The 14,542-nt window shown below is 45.7% G+C and overlaps 1 protein-coding gene across 3 annotated transcripts in view; it reads left to right on the plus strand.

The window, feature by feature from the left end:
* Positions 1-14,542, plus strand: part of HIVEP3 (HIVEP zinc finger 3) — a 47,765-nt gene that overhangs the window by 12,167 nt on the left and 21,056 nt on the right. For 2 of the 3 annotated variants that reach the window (XM_031556787.1, XM_010723276.3), the window contains exon 2: positions 1,792-1,886. The exons of the other annotated variant lie outside the window; for it this stretch is intronic. The gene's annotated coding sequence lies outside the window, so the exon portion shown is untranslated. The remainder of the gene's footprint in view (positions 1-1,791; positions 1,887-14,542) is intronic. 3 annotated transcript variants of the gene reach the window in all.

Here is a 14,542-nt window from a genome sequence, read left to right on the forward strand (position 1 = left end):
TCCCTCACCCTCAGAAGCATCGGATGTAATTAAGCTAAGAAGCAATGGTTCTTTCCAGCTCTTTCCTGTCAGCTGGGTGAAATAGCACAGAAATGGTGGATTTTTTAATATTAAGTTTTTCCTCTGAGCAGAGGAATAGCAGCAACAGAAATCCACCAACTCAGAGCTGCATCACCCCTGAGAAGCAGAGCATCGCTGGTTCTTGTTCGGTGCTGCTGCACAGAGACCCGAGGTGCTTTCAGTTTCTTATTTAATGGGCAGCATCGTGACCTGTGTGTCTGCAGCACTGCTGGGGAGAGGAGTTGTCCCACCAGCAGCAACGCAGAGCTTCAGCTCTGTCAGAAAGCAGCGCTCAGTGACTGGTAATGGCCGCGAGCCATTGCAAAGGAGGTTTGCAGACATCTCAGGAGCAGTTGTACGATTTACAAAGTCGCTTTCAACCTCAAATAGAGATTTTTTTTTTTTCATATTTGCAGGCTTTTTTTTTCCCCCCTAGGTTTTACAAGCATTTATTTAACACAAAAGCAAGGCCCTTCCCTGCATAAAGGCACCTGCCGTGGGGCAGCTGGAGCACTGACCTCCCAGCACTGATGGCAGTGCCACCATCTTCCAGAAGCAGGGGAAGGGCACCGGAGCCCTGACCCTCCCCTGGCACAGCAAGGGATATGAATTTTTAATTTGTGTTCAAACTGCTCGCACAGTGTCATTGCCTGGAGATAGAAAGCACGTGGCCTCGTTAGAGAGGGTGATAAAAGCTACTTTATCTCAAGTGTCTGGACTGCTGCATTTTTTCCCTTTTTCCTTTTAATCTGATATTCTGTGTTCACAACCCAGATGGGGCAGATGCCTCCCAGTTAAGATTGATGCGTTTTTTCAGTGAAAACTTGCCTGTTTCATAGGATGCTCCCCAGCTGAACTGGGATAGAAGCTGAAGCCTCAGCTTGTCACAGACCTGTTTAAGTGTTTATGCATCAGCAAGGCACGAGGCCATTTGTTATGCCCATGCCATTTTGGTGGTTCTTTGTAACTAAGGGTGCCTGAGTGGTAGAGGAGCAACATGACAGTAGGAAGCCCCTTGCAGGTGAGCAGCCTGTCAGGTTGTGGGAGGTACAGAACAACTGCTAGAAGTGCTTGCATCCACAACCCAACCCCTCCCTCCAGCCCCATCTCATTCTGTGCAGGTTACTCCTCCTCAGGAGTAATTAGGGCTTTTGGCACTCGTGTTGCAGGCTTTCACCTGTGAACAAATATTTTGCATGCTGTGTGGGAAGGCAGGTTTGTTCAAAGGTGTGAGTAGTGTGATATCCTATTGCGTACAGCCACAAGCGAGGCATTTGTGGATATTCAAGCAAGACCTCTGTAGAGCACACTTTAATATTTCTCAAGAGTCTTTTTCAGATTGCACCACTCTCAGTCTGTGCTTTCGTGGCCTCTCATCATTCTTGCTGTCCACGTTGGGACTTTCTTTACAAATTCTATTGAGATGCAGTGTCTGGTATCAGGACTTCCACAGTGCTTCCCTCTGTGTGTATGGTGAGCAGTGTCCCTCTCTGTGCATGGCAGAGGGATGCTTGGTCATACAGCAGCAACCCAATAGCATCCAACTCTGGTTCTGGAATCCTGAGATCCTTCTCCTAAAAATAAATAAATAAATAAAATAATAATAGAGATCCTTGCAGGTTGCTAGTTATTTCCCCTGTGACTTGTCATTGATTATTCCTGCCTTTGGTACTGTTCACCCGTCATTCCTGAATTGTCTTTTTTCTTTTTTCTCTTTATTTTTTTTTCCAGACCATTTCTACTCCTTACCAAGACCATTTTGAATCCTAATCCTGGCTTCCGAAGTACTTGCAGCCCGTCCCAGCCTGGTATCAGCCGCACTTTTAGTAAGCATACCATGTTCCATCATTGCAACCCATTCTGATAACAGTGAATTGTGCTGGACAGTCCCCAGAACACCCATGTCCAGCACTGTACGTGCCCTGTAAGAGGTACAAAAAGCAACAAGGCTCCATGGGATGATGAGATTTGTGTCCCAACGTGTGAGATGTTATCAGCCCCTTTGAAGTTTTGTCATGAGAAATATGTTGATTTCCCATGCGATGCTTGAACAGTGTGGGTTTTGTGCAGGGCTGGGAGGCTGAAAGATCTGTGCTGTCACAAAATCAGCATGTTGGCTTTCTACTGAGTGTTTGTTGAGTTTTTGTTCTTCTGCCTTCTTGATGGAAAACCCACCTCCTGTTCACAACCCTTTTGTGCAGCAGTTGGTGGTTAAAGAGCTGCAGTGTTGTTGGTGGTGAATGTGGTAAACAGGCTGCCCAGAGAGGCTGTGGATGCCCCATCCATCCCTGGAGGTGTTCAAGGCCAGGTTGGATGGGGCCCTGGGCAGCCTGGGCTGCTCTGAAATGTGGAGGTTGGTGGCCCTGCATGTGGCAGGGGTTGGAGCTTCGTGATCCTTGAGGTCCCTTCCAACCTGGGCCATTCTGTGATACTGTGTTCAAGGAACGTTTATATGTTGTGCTGAGGGATATGGTTTAGTGGGAAATATTGGATGGTTGGATGATCTTAGAGGTCTTTTCCAACCTTGGTGATTCTGTGATTCTATGAAGGGCAATACTCCAGGATTCATGGATTTTCATAGAGTCTCATAAATGGAGCCTTATAGTCCAAAATAGTATTTATAAAGGAAAGGGGCAGAGCCAGATGGTGCCCATAGAGACCAAAGAGAGAATGCACAGCCAGTGCGTATGTTCCTGTAGCAGCCAGTGTTCAACAAATCAGAAATTAAAACAGAAACAGTGGAGGGAGCCCAAAGGTGATCAGCAGCAAATGAGCTCTGATGAGAGGTAGCGTCTTGTTTCCTTGCAAGGGAAGAACATAAAGCTGGGTTTTGCTGTTAGCAGCACCTCAACGTATGTGTTTGTCGGAGCAGCTCTTGGTTTCATACTTCCCCTCCTATTTGACATCTGCTGTTTCTGGGAATTTAAGTTGGAGCAGCTCATCTTTAATCTCTGACTTCACAGATGTGAATGAGGATTTCCTGCCCCTGTGTCATAGGCTCAGAAATACCACTTGCATGCTGCAAAGAGGGAAACTGAGGCACAGAAGGGCAGCACTTGCATTAAGCTCATAGAGTGAGTTTGGAGGAGAAATGCTGATTTCTCATCCCCTCCTCTGTGATCTGTGCCTTACCCAAAGCTATGGGAACTTGAGAAGAAATGGAGTTCTGTGAACACAGGCTTGCAGTGTGATGTTTTCAAGGACACCAACTACATAAAACTGATTTACTACTGGAGAAGAAGCCTTAAATATCCCTGTAGAGAGGACATAATGTGAATGATTTTGTGTTTATTCGTTGCATTTCACTGAGTGGAAGACATCTCTCCTGACTGTAATTGAATTATGTTTGGATTTGCTATCTAGCATGGTGGTGTTAAAAGCAGGTGCACAAAGGGATTTCTTTCTGGAGAGGGGAAAAAACTGCTTACTGTAGCAGTCAGTGATTCCTACCACTGCAGTAACCCTAATCAGATTAATTACAATTCATTTATCTGTCTGGCTTTAATTTATGAAAGCAACATGTCTAAAGAGTTTTGTTCAAAATCTCTAAGAGTTTCAGTGATATTTCAGGTTTCTTTCACGTGGTGCAGTGCATCAATATGTGGCTTTGAGAGAGAAGACACTCCAGCACTTAGAGCCATCCGCTGGCTCTCCATCTCCTCTTACACCCATCTCCTGTCACCATCCCCATACTGCCTACCCAGAGTTGGCCCAGTCACCCCCCATGCGATGTCCTCACCCAAAATTCCTCTCTCTTGTCGCTCCTTTTTTCAACACTCTCACCAAATCTCCACCTCTGGCAGCAGCCTGGTTCTGCTTTTGATCTTCTGTAGGACCCAGACCGCTGTCTGTGTTGCATCCTTGTCCCATCTCACATGGCTTTTTCTTTCTGTAATTTTCCACTAGTGTGTCTCACCCAAAATCATAGCTATTCTCACTTGCATAAGCCACTTGCTTTTCCTGTCTCTTTCTCTCTCTCTTTTTTTTTTAATGCTTCTTTCTTTTACTGTTTTCCATTTCTGAAGAGCTGTTTAGATTTTCACAAAACCAAACTGTAGGGCACTGTATGTGTGCTTGCCCACATGTATCTGCTTAGAGCAAAAGTTGCAGAGCAGTATCAAACAAATGAGGCACTTTTCCATCAGATTCACCCCTCTGTTTTCCTTTTGCATTTATTCACCGCTCAGAAGTGAACCTTTCAATTAAAATATCAAGATGATTTGGGTTTCTGTAAGCCTGAACACGAAACCTTTTTCCCCACACTGTTAGGGCACTCTGCCCCTGTGTCGGTTAAATGGGAAGATTTCAACACCTGTTTTCCCTTTCGTTTTAATTCAGCTCTTCTTTATTTGCTTGGCTTCACAGCCAACCTGTTGTTTTTGAGGTGTACCCTTCGTGTTTCATCTAGCTGGGATCCAACAGTGTCTCCATTGATGAATTTTCCATTTCTCATGGAAAGGCAAAAAGCACAAGAAGGCGCAGAGCGGGCAGGGATTTGGCTTTGGCAGAGATCTGATGATCCATGGTAGGTTTTGGGAGGCAGCTGAGTAAGGATGTCCTCATCTCCTTGTGCCAGGAGCCAGCTGCAGCCTGCACCATCCATGCCAGGGGTGCACACGTGTTGTATTTTCAGTTTTTCCTGGCGCGTGCAGTGAAGTGCCTCTGCACAGCAACGTGTGTCACCTTTGTGTCAGCCTTCCCCAAGACACAGAGGCGATGTTTTTAACCAGGTAATAACACACTATTTTAAGCTGCTTCTAAAAATAAAGTCCCACACAAGCTGGCGTTGTGACAGCAGTGTTTTATAGTTTAATTGTGGCTGTTTTCTTGGGATGATTCATAGAAAGAAGATGAGCTTTACTAGTTTTACCCCAGGGTGAGGCGACGTTGGTGAGTTGCTGATTGTAGTTGAAAAGATCGCATTAGCTCCACAGTAGCTGGCTTTTCCCTTAGGGCTGAAGCATCATGTTGAACACTGGATAAGCTTTCTTTCTTGTAGGTGTCTGGTAGCTAACACAATGCATTCTGTAGATGGAGAGCATCCAACAGTGCTTTTGAGAGTTGATGCCTTTGTCACATTCAGTGACAAATAATGGCCAAGGGGAGTAATGAGGAAAGAGATGGTTTCTCTGGGAAACAAGGTGGAGATTTAAAACTTACTGCATGAGCTCAGAGCTACAGGGAGAAATGCAAGAGCCAACAATATGAGGTGAGGTGGAGGGAAGCATTACAGAGATATCTAGAGAGCAGGAGATGACTCTGCCCTCCCACACTGTCATCAGATACCTCAGCATCTGGGGCGGGAGCAGCTTCTCTGCTGGAGATCATGGGTCAGGCTCATTCTCTTTTAGTGTTAAGAAGAATGAGTCTTTGTTGAGCTACGTCATGGCTGCTCCTTGCCCAGCCAGCCACCCCAACACCTCACAGAGAAACCTCTTGCCTCTTGCCTCTTGCCCGATGCAAAGACCTGTCATCCCCTGGAGTTAGTGTGCCCCAGAGATGATTGAGGAGTGAAGGAGAGGCAAGGAGAAAGGGCCAAAGGTATCCAAGAAGCAGGAATGTCTCAGGTCCTTTTAACAGACTGCTGAGATGCCCAGAGATGTGCTGGATACCCCATCCTTGGAGACACATAAGGTCAAGCTGGACCAGGCTCTGAGAACCTGGATGGAGCTGTAGGTTTCCCTGTTCATTGCTGGGAGTAGGATCAGATGGTCTTTAAAGGTCCCTTCCAACTCAAACAATTCTATGATTCTGTGAGACAAATGCCAATAACCACAAGTCTCTTACATCCGTGAGGGTGGTGGGATCTCAAAGTGATCGTCTCAAAGTGAAGTCAAGTGCCTTTGAAACACCAGATTTCTCAAGAATGCTGATCTCCAGTCTACCACCTTCAAGCCAGCAATACAAAAGCCAGCCGTGCTAAAAGCAGCATGCATGAACCTCCACCTCCTCACCTTCTCCTGTGAATACAGCACTCAGATCTTGGTGGCACCTCCAGGCTCCTTGTCACCTCACCAAGCTCCATGCAGCATTAACCTGCAGCACATCACACCAAAGCAATTGGCAATCCTGCTGTCCCCCTGGAAGAAGCAGTAAGACTTCAGCACAGACTTCAAAGGAGAGATTGCTGCATGGGAAGTGGTAGGGAAGTATCACTGCTTGCTCACAGTATGTTTCTTTCAAGTGGAAAAAGAAGCCTATTGTGATGAAGGAGGCAAAACAGGACGTTTGGGTGCAGCTCTGCTGTCAGCTTGTCACACAGTGCTTCTCCAGGATCCTGTGCTTGCTGCTGTAACAGGGGAATGATAATTTCTTATGTCTGTGAAGCTGTCAAGGGTTTGCCTGGTGTTCCCTCTGGGACCCTGGGATCAGAAAGACTTCTCAATAAAATTGTCAAGTTTTGAACTGGCAGTTGGGATAGGAGCAGAGGGTTGAATTGGGCATAATTCTGATCCTATTTACTGTACATTTTGGGAGTGGCTGCCTCAAAGACAGCAGTCACCCCGGGGCAAAAAAAAAAGAACAGTTAAAGCAAATTAGAATTGTTATCAAAGGAAGAGCACAGTGGGATGTGAGCTGAGGCTGAGCAGTGTTTTTACTTACAAGGATAAGGCTTTTTAAGTGGGTGTTTCCTTCATTTGTCATCATTAAGACAATGATAGTTGGAGTGAAAATTAAATACTCCGGGGAAAAGGAAACAAAAAACAACATCGCAAACCAGCAGCCATTCAGCTGATGATTAGATCTGCCCTGGTTAGTGCTACTACAGTGCAGCCCTTTCAGCCCTTTTGTCCCAAGGAGGGAAGGAAATCATCGACGAAGGAACATCAAAGCTGATGAGCAAGCAAAAGGATAAAATCACTGAGAAGAAAAGGAGAGCCGTGATCTCACCTGTCTGTAATGAAATTAAAGGCTTGTCCCTCCTGTGCTCTGTGGGGTTTAAGGAGTGCTGGGAGTCAGGATGCTCCAGTGCTGTCACCAAAGAGTTAATCACCAGATAATTGTCTCCTTCTCTTTCAGAAGGAGTTTCTCCGTGGCAGCCTGCAGGGTTGTTGGGTAAGATGCGTGATTGTGTGTTCTGGCAACCGCTTTGCAATGTGAAATAAACACCCTTCCCCATAATAGCCTTCATTGAGCATTGTGCCTGAGAACCCATCGTGACACACGGCGGCACAGGGCCGGGGAGCTTCCTCCTTCCTCAGCAAAATATTTATACAGTGTCTTCGGGTAAACCAGTGCCTCCGTGCCGTGGGCTGAGCTGGTCTCAATGCCTGCCCCTGCCCAGAGCCCATCCTGAAACAGCAAGCACATCCCAGCTCTGTTTAATCTATCAGCCAAATGGAACCTGCCTCGCTTCCCTGTTAAGTTTACTTTTTAAATTGCTATAATAGCCCTGCAGAGTTCTTGTTGCTTTAAGTAACTGGAACAGAACTTTAAAAACATCGGCACACAGAGCAGCACCGGTCCTTGGGATGTGGAGCCAGGGGGGGAAGTGCAGGGCTGCAGAGTATTCAGCGTGGGGTCTTGGGTGCTCTGTGCTTATTCGGCCTTGCAGTTGCTAAGGAAGAAAAGAAGCCTTTTTCTGGATCGTAGTACTTAAGAATAACATTTTTCAAATCTTGGTGCTATAGAAAAAAATTTGTGTTTTGCTGCTGGAGGAATGTCAGCTTCTTTGCAAAGAATAGAAATGCCTTTTTTCTTCCTGTTGACCATCAACCCCATAAGGTCTCAATGGCCAGAGAAAATTATGATGGTTTCTGGCTCCTGACCATTGCTGCTCACCAAATGCTGTTCCACAGTGTCACAGTCAGCCCTGCAGACCACAGAACCAGTTGCAGCTAGAAAACTTGTGCTCAATGTATAGAAGGCTGATTGAAAAGAAGCGTGTTTCCAAGAATTCTCTGTGTTTTGGTTTGTGTAAGGTCTAAAATTTGAAATATGTTTCTCTTGCCCCACATGGATCTCGAATAGTAATTGTGGGTGGGGAATTGCAACATATATGGCTGGTTTTAGGGAGGGCATGCGGAGATTTTCTTGACCTTGTGACAGACATGGTATTTCTCACTGAAGAGCAAAACCAACAAAAAAACCCTATTCTGCTGTTTAATTTTACTGATGCAGTCTTTGGGCCGTGAAGCCAGACAGAGTTAGACTAGAAAACAGGAACAGAATCTTAGCAGAGTAGTCGGTCAGTGGAGCAGCTTCCCTGAGAACTGCTTTGTCTACCATCATTTGCAGTCTTTAAATCAAGGCTGGTTTTGCTTTTTGTAAGGGATACTGAGAGTCAAAGTAATGATCTTGATGCAGATATGGCAGAGAGTTCTCTGGCCTGTGCTGAGCAGTCGGTCAGACTCTTTCCTTTATCATGCTATCTTCTGATCTTCATATTTGAGGGTCTTCGAGGACCACGTGAAATCATGGCATCACCTTTTGAAAACCAAATTTGTAATCTTCCTGGGAACACCCATTCCAAAGAAATCAAAGACCTCAGATGTGATGCAGTCGTTTTCCTGAAATGGTCTCTCTGTAGTAGCATTTATGTTTTCTCCTGTTTTGTCTAGAACTAAGAATAGGAATTCCCAAAACAAACTCTGCACTTACTGCACACCAGTTCATCACTGATAGCCCACATAGCCTCTGCTGGTCACAGTGTTTGCTTTGTGAGCTGTTCAGAGCCTAACTGTGAAGACAAACAAGCTCTTGTGGAATTATCATGCAGTTAGTGTATTTTTAATTTAACACTTTTGTATCCAGGCTTGAACTCATAGAACTCCCTCCTTCTTGGATGATGTTTTGTTTTCTTTTTTCCCTGAAGTCCTCTTCTTAACCTTCAGGTTTGGTTCTAAGAACACCACTTTACTTTTGCTGTAGGAAGGAACGATATCTTCCAAAGTGACTTTTAGGAAAAGGAAGAAAGAAAGTATGCTTCTCTCTTGTCAACAGTGCAGTCATAGCACTCATCTACCCAACAGTGCAGTCATAGCACTCATCTACCCAACAGTGCAGTCATAGCACTCATCTACCCAAGCATCCTCTCCATAACAAGAGCAGGTCCATGTCTTTCTGTATCTCCTCCCACACGGTCCTGTTGCACGTGAATGAAGGCAGAAAACTGGAAAAGGCAGATCTTGCAAGGCACAAAGCCAAAGTCAACGTTTCAGGTTCCCCAGAAGGGCTTCTACCCAGATGGCCAATGAGTTGCTTGGGGCACCTCTCCAATGACGGAAGGCTGAGGGAGGTGGGCTGTGGGGCTGTGTCTGGAGGTGTGCACTGAGGTTCTTGATGAGAGCTGCAGCCGGAGAGCAGAGGAGTGAGGCTCCTGGGTGGCCCATGGCCAACAGCAAGGTGCTGGGTGAACCCTGAGCTCTTGTCCTCTCTTGACTCACTCTTGCAAACGTTGCAGTGCTGTTGACCTGCACTGGGGCTGCAGTGGCTGATGGTTTGACCGGATCTTTCTGACGATGTCACTTGCTGTATTTAAAGCTGTGAACTCTTCCTCCAGCCCCGACCTCGCTGTAGGCTACGTTAACAAGAGATCTCCCTAATGAGATGTGACTGGAGCCATCTGTTCGGGGGCAAACAGAAACCTCACCCGTCCCCTTTTTCTGAACCTGTCCCCCAGGTTTTATGCCTGCACTGCTATAACTGACCTGCTCAGACAAAGCCAGCCTCTGTAGCCTGCTGCCTAAAGCTTGCAGAGATAGTAGCCATAAAACAGACCCCCATCAGCAGACGAAGATCAAGGCATGTAGCTATTCTTTCCTGCCCACTAATGCTAGTCATAAAGCAGGGATGCTGGCCCTTCAATAATGCGCTGTTTCTTCTTCTTCTTCCTCTTTTAAAACCAAAACAAAATCAAAAATCCTTTCCTGGAAAAGCTGGAGGCAATTCCAGACTTGCCTGGTCAACAAACATTGCATGGCACATTGAGACAGAGGTCCCATTACAACGCTTGGTGCTTCAGAATGGGGCAGTTTTAATACACGGACCCAGCAAAAATAACTTGCCATACGTAATTTAAACTACCTTTAGGTAGAGTTGGAGGTAACCGTGGCTATTTTTCAGCAGCCCTCTATCCAAAAAGCTGCTGCTTAGAGGCTCAGCACTATGCTTTGTAGGTGAAATTTTGCAAGACGTTCCTGCTGCTCTTCTTGCACCAGGAGAACCCACTGCAACCCTGGTGTGAGGCTGACTGGGTCTGACCGAAGTGTCTGACAAACACCAGGATATCAGCACTGCCACAAACTTCTCTTGCTATTTCTCATGATGCTGTGGCACATCCAGGAGGAAAGAAGGATGTTGCTGGATATCCGTTTTGCCAACCATCATGAACCTTGCTTTTATTTTTATTTTTATTTGTTTTAAGCGGCCACTCGATCTAAAGTTTAGAGGTGGAGCCTGCTGTGATCTTTGACAGAGAATTTCTTGCTGACGCTAAAATAATGAGGGCTTTTTGTGATCTCTGAGCAGCTTAACCTGTAGGAGATTTCATCTTACAGTTTTTGAGGAATTCTTTCTCCTGAGGCTTTACAAGGCAGAAGGTTTTTGGATTAGTAGCTGAGGTAATTCTTGGATCTAGAATCTCTGTGTATTTAAGAGCTGTTGCTTTAATTTCTCAGAAAAAGGTGACCTGCTTTATTAAAAAAAAAAACAAACCGACACAATACAAACCAAACAACAACAACAAAAAAATAACCAAACGACATCAGGGTGGAAGTGTTAATGAAAATCCTTATCCTTTATTTTTTGCCAAAGACAATTCTTTTACAAACATCATCAAACAAACATTTTGAAGCCTGTGAGGTTTCTCTTGAGCCCTGTACTAAGCAGAAGGAACATCATCTCAGATTTCCTGTCTGTGCACATGGATATATCGACCTTCTTCGGTAGGGATGTGAAACCAAGCTTTGAAAAATATTTATATGCGTCGAAACCAGTAAATTTTTGACCTCCATAGCATTTCCTTAATGCCATTCCAACTCAGAGCTCAGCTGAAAAGTGCTAAAAGGTGCTTTAAAGGTATCTGTGGCCACCAGTGTGAGCTCATTTCTAATTAAACAGAAGCCACACTTTATTTCAGTAGAAACACGATAATAAATGTGCACGCAATTGGCTGATTCTCAATTAATTAGCTATTAGAAGCAAATTCCATAAGGTCTATTAGGATTAGAAAGTGGAACTTGGTGTCACTGAAGCATTCTCATTCTCCTGATCTGCATTAAGATGTCATTTTGCTTATGGCTCTGATGTGCTGTGGGTAATTTCTGCAGGCTCTGGATGTGAGAGCAGGATATCCATGTTCTGTAGGAAAGGTGTGCACAAATTCCCTTTTGAACTCCTCCAGGTATGGAGCATCTACAACTTTTTTGGAACAAGTTGCTCATAAAAATGTAGATACTCCATCCTTGGAGGCTTTCAAAGCCAGGTTGGATGGGGCCCTGGGCAGCCTGACCTGCTGGGGGGCAACCAACCCACAGCACGGAGTCATTGCACCTGGATGATCTTGAGGGTCCTTTCCAACCCAGGCCATTCTATGGTTCTGTGACTTGGAGTAAGCTATGAAACTTCCCCAGAAATGGAGACTCTCAGCATCTCCTTTCAACCCACCAGTTCCATCTGCAACTGCTTTCATCAGTTTCAGTGGCCAATTAAATACTAATAAAATTCACCAAAAAATTCCTTGCTTCTCATAGATGCCAAGGTTTACTCAGACAGCCAGGCTTTTTTTTTTTTCTTTTTTTTCCCCCTAAAACTTCAATCAATTTTCTTAAAAATTTGACACATTTTTTCATTACAAATTGACTTTTAAAGCCAAGGATGCACACTGTATCTCAGACATGGAGCAGCTTCCCCTGCCCAGTCCACCCCAGCCACAGCAGCCCATTGGGAGCCCATTGGGAGTCCATTGGAAGCTGTGGTGCAGAGTAAATATTTGGTCCAGCTGCATCCTTGGTGGGAGTTTTTGGGAATTTTTGATTGATGTTTTGTTCTAAGATGATCTAAAAGAATGGAGGCTCTGTGGTGTAAAGGAGATGTGGGAAGCCCTGCTCTGTTTGTTTTCCTGCAGGGTGGGCTGGTGCTGCGGGTTCCTGAGAAACAGGTTGATGAGGAAAAAACAGGAATAGGTGGATGCAGTGCCAATGGGGTCCCTACCTAAATGTTTGCATTCATCCACAAGAAGCATCTGTTAATAGGAGGTCAATCACCTGGAAATTTACCCAAAGCCATTCTGTTTCTCATTAAGTACTGGCTCATTTCATTTGCACAAGGTATATTTTTGTATGTGCATACAGGGTCGTTCTGTGATGACAAGGAGGGAAGCAAACAGTGTCCAGACTTGATTTTTTTCTTCCTACAGAGCTACCTGCATTCCCTCCAAACTCAGTCATCTTTTTTTCATTCTTTCCCGTTAAACAAATTTATATCTTGATTTAAAATGATTCCTCCTTTGTGTCACTTGGCTTGGCCTTTCCCAAGAGAGAGAGAGCTCAGAAGGTGACATTCCCCCAAACCTCCCTGCCTGGGTGTGAAGAGCACCAGGGTCTGGCAATGGTGATGCGTCCTCGCAGTGTGCAGTGTGGAATCACTGATGTACATCGACATGTGAGCACACAGAGCTCTTTCCTGATTTTTCTGGGGTCTGTGGACGGAAGCAGTGATTCTCTGCATCCTGCTTTTGCATCATCCTTACTCTGAGAAGTAATAATGCATGTGGATATCTGTATTATCGTTCTATCCTAATTACATCACTTAGGATGCTGGTTAACTCAATGCGTTGCTTCCAGGGCTGGAACCCTCCGAGCAGAGAGAAGGCAGTTGGGCAAGAAAACCTCCTGTCAACAGGCTGTGGGAATTTCAGGCTGTGGTTGCTCAGAAGGGTTTATGGGATCTGTAATGATGAGTCCTTAGATTTCAATCAGATTTCAATGACATATGGTCATCAGCCACGCAACCTGGGGTGACGCTGTTGGGTAGGGCAGCCAGGATGGGCTCTTGGGTTTCCCCGTGGGTCTCCCAGCAAAGTCCTAACTCTTTCCAGTCCTGCTGAAACAACTGAGACCTCGGGAGGACCTGAAGGCAGAAAAAGGAGCTTCCTTTCTGAGGGAGGAGGAGGAAACTGCTTTCCTCCAGATGCGAGGAAGCTGCAGACCAAGGAACTCATCCTGGGTAGCTGGAGGTAGCTCTCCCTCTGGGTAATGCGAGAGATGGGTCTGTGTCAATGGAGCTCCTCCTGGAGTTACAAAAGTGACGGCAGGAGCCTGCCGTGTAAAAATGAAATCCTTTGGCTCTGCTCAGTGCGTGGTTTGCACAGGGCTGTAACCCAATCCCATCTCTGGAGCCAAGCATCCAGGGCGGGTGGCCCACTGCTGGCTGTGTCCCCTCGCTGGGACATGGTGCAGGGCTCTGTGCTGCAGGATGACCCGGCCCAGCACATGGCTGGACAGGACAGGGACCAGCTCCCATCTCTCAAAGCCATTGCTGGAGGACATCTCACTCCCCTGGGGACAGAGGTGCAGGTCAGTTTTATTACCCCGAGACTACTCCAAGGCTTTGAGCATCCGAGGGATGAGATATGTTTGCTCTAATTTGCTCAATTTTACTGTATTTTTGGTAGGATTTTTCTATTTTTATTTTTTTTAGGTAAGTTCTTTTTTTTTTAATACAGAGATGTAGGTTGGAGTTAAAGATAGGATCCCTTCCTGCATGCCGTGATATTATCTAGTGTTTAGCAACCCTGCACATAGCAGGAGGGTTGAAACTAGATGATCATTGTGGTCCTTTTCAACCCAGGCCATTCTATGATTCTATGATATTGCATTTTATTGGGCAGAAGTTCATTGGGCTGCTTTCTTTGTGCCTGGGCATTTTCAGGACTTCTCCGTATCCCATCTATGCTCTTTCCATTTCCCTCCTGCTTGCAGCTCCCTGGGCAATGGCTTAGCAAAGGACTGAGCCAGCAACGAGCAGCTCAGCATTGATCCTCTATCAGCACAGCACTCTTAAAGCCAAAGCAATGGCAAACTCCATGGCAGCAGTACTTTATCAGTGCTTTACCAGCCTGATCCCTCTCTTCTGTACGTAGAGGGGAAAAAATAAATCAGCAAGCTGAGAGGGTGAAACTTTTCAATCTTCTCATGGTTTTTTTTTTTGGTGGGAGCTTTCTGCTGAGCGTGCGTTGGTTTTGCTGAACGCTGCAGTGAGCAGAGCCTTCGCCTGTCCCTGCGAGGAGCTCTGCAGATTGTGGCCTGCATGCTTTTGGCTTATTTCGACATTGTGCATGTCAGATGTGATACTCCAGATTTTCCTGGCTGCCTTTCAAATGCCTCTCACCTTTACCAGAGGCTGGCATTAAACTGTGGAAGGATGCAGCCCTGCGTGTGTTCCAAGAGTTCGCTAAAGCCCTGTGAATTTACTTTGTTTTCCCAGAAAAGGAAATGACAAAAACGCAGAGATATTTAATGATTTTAAGTGTAAATGAGAA

The sequence above is a fragment of the Meleagris gallopavo genome, chromosome 25, assembly GCF_000146605.3.
Source record: "Meleagris gallopavo isolate NT-WF06-2002-E0010 breed Aviagen turkey brand Nicholas breeding stock chromosome 25, Turkey_5.1, whole genome shotgun sequence".
NCBI classification, from domain to species: Eukaryota; Metazoa; Chordata; class Aves; order Galliformes; family Phasianidae; genus Meleagris; species Meleagris gallopavo.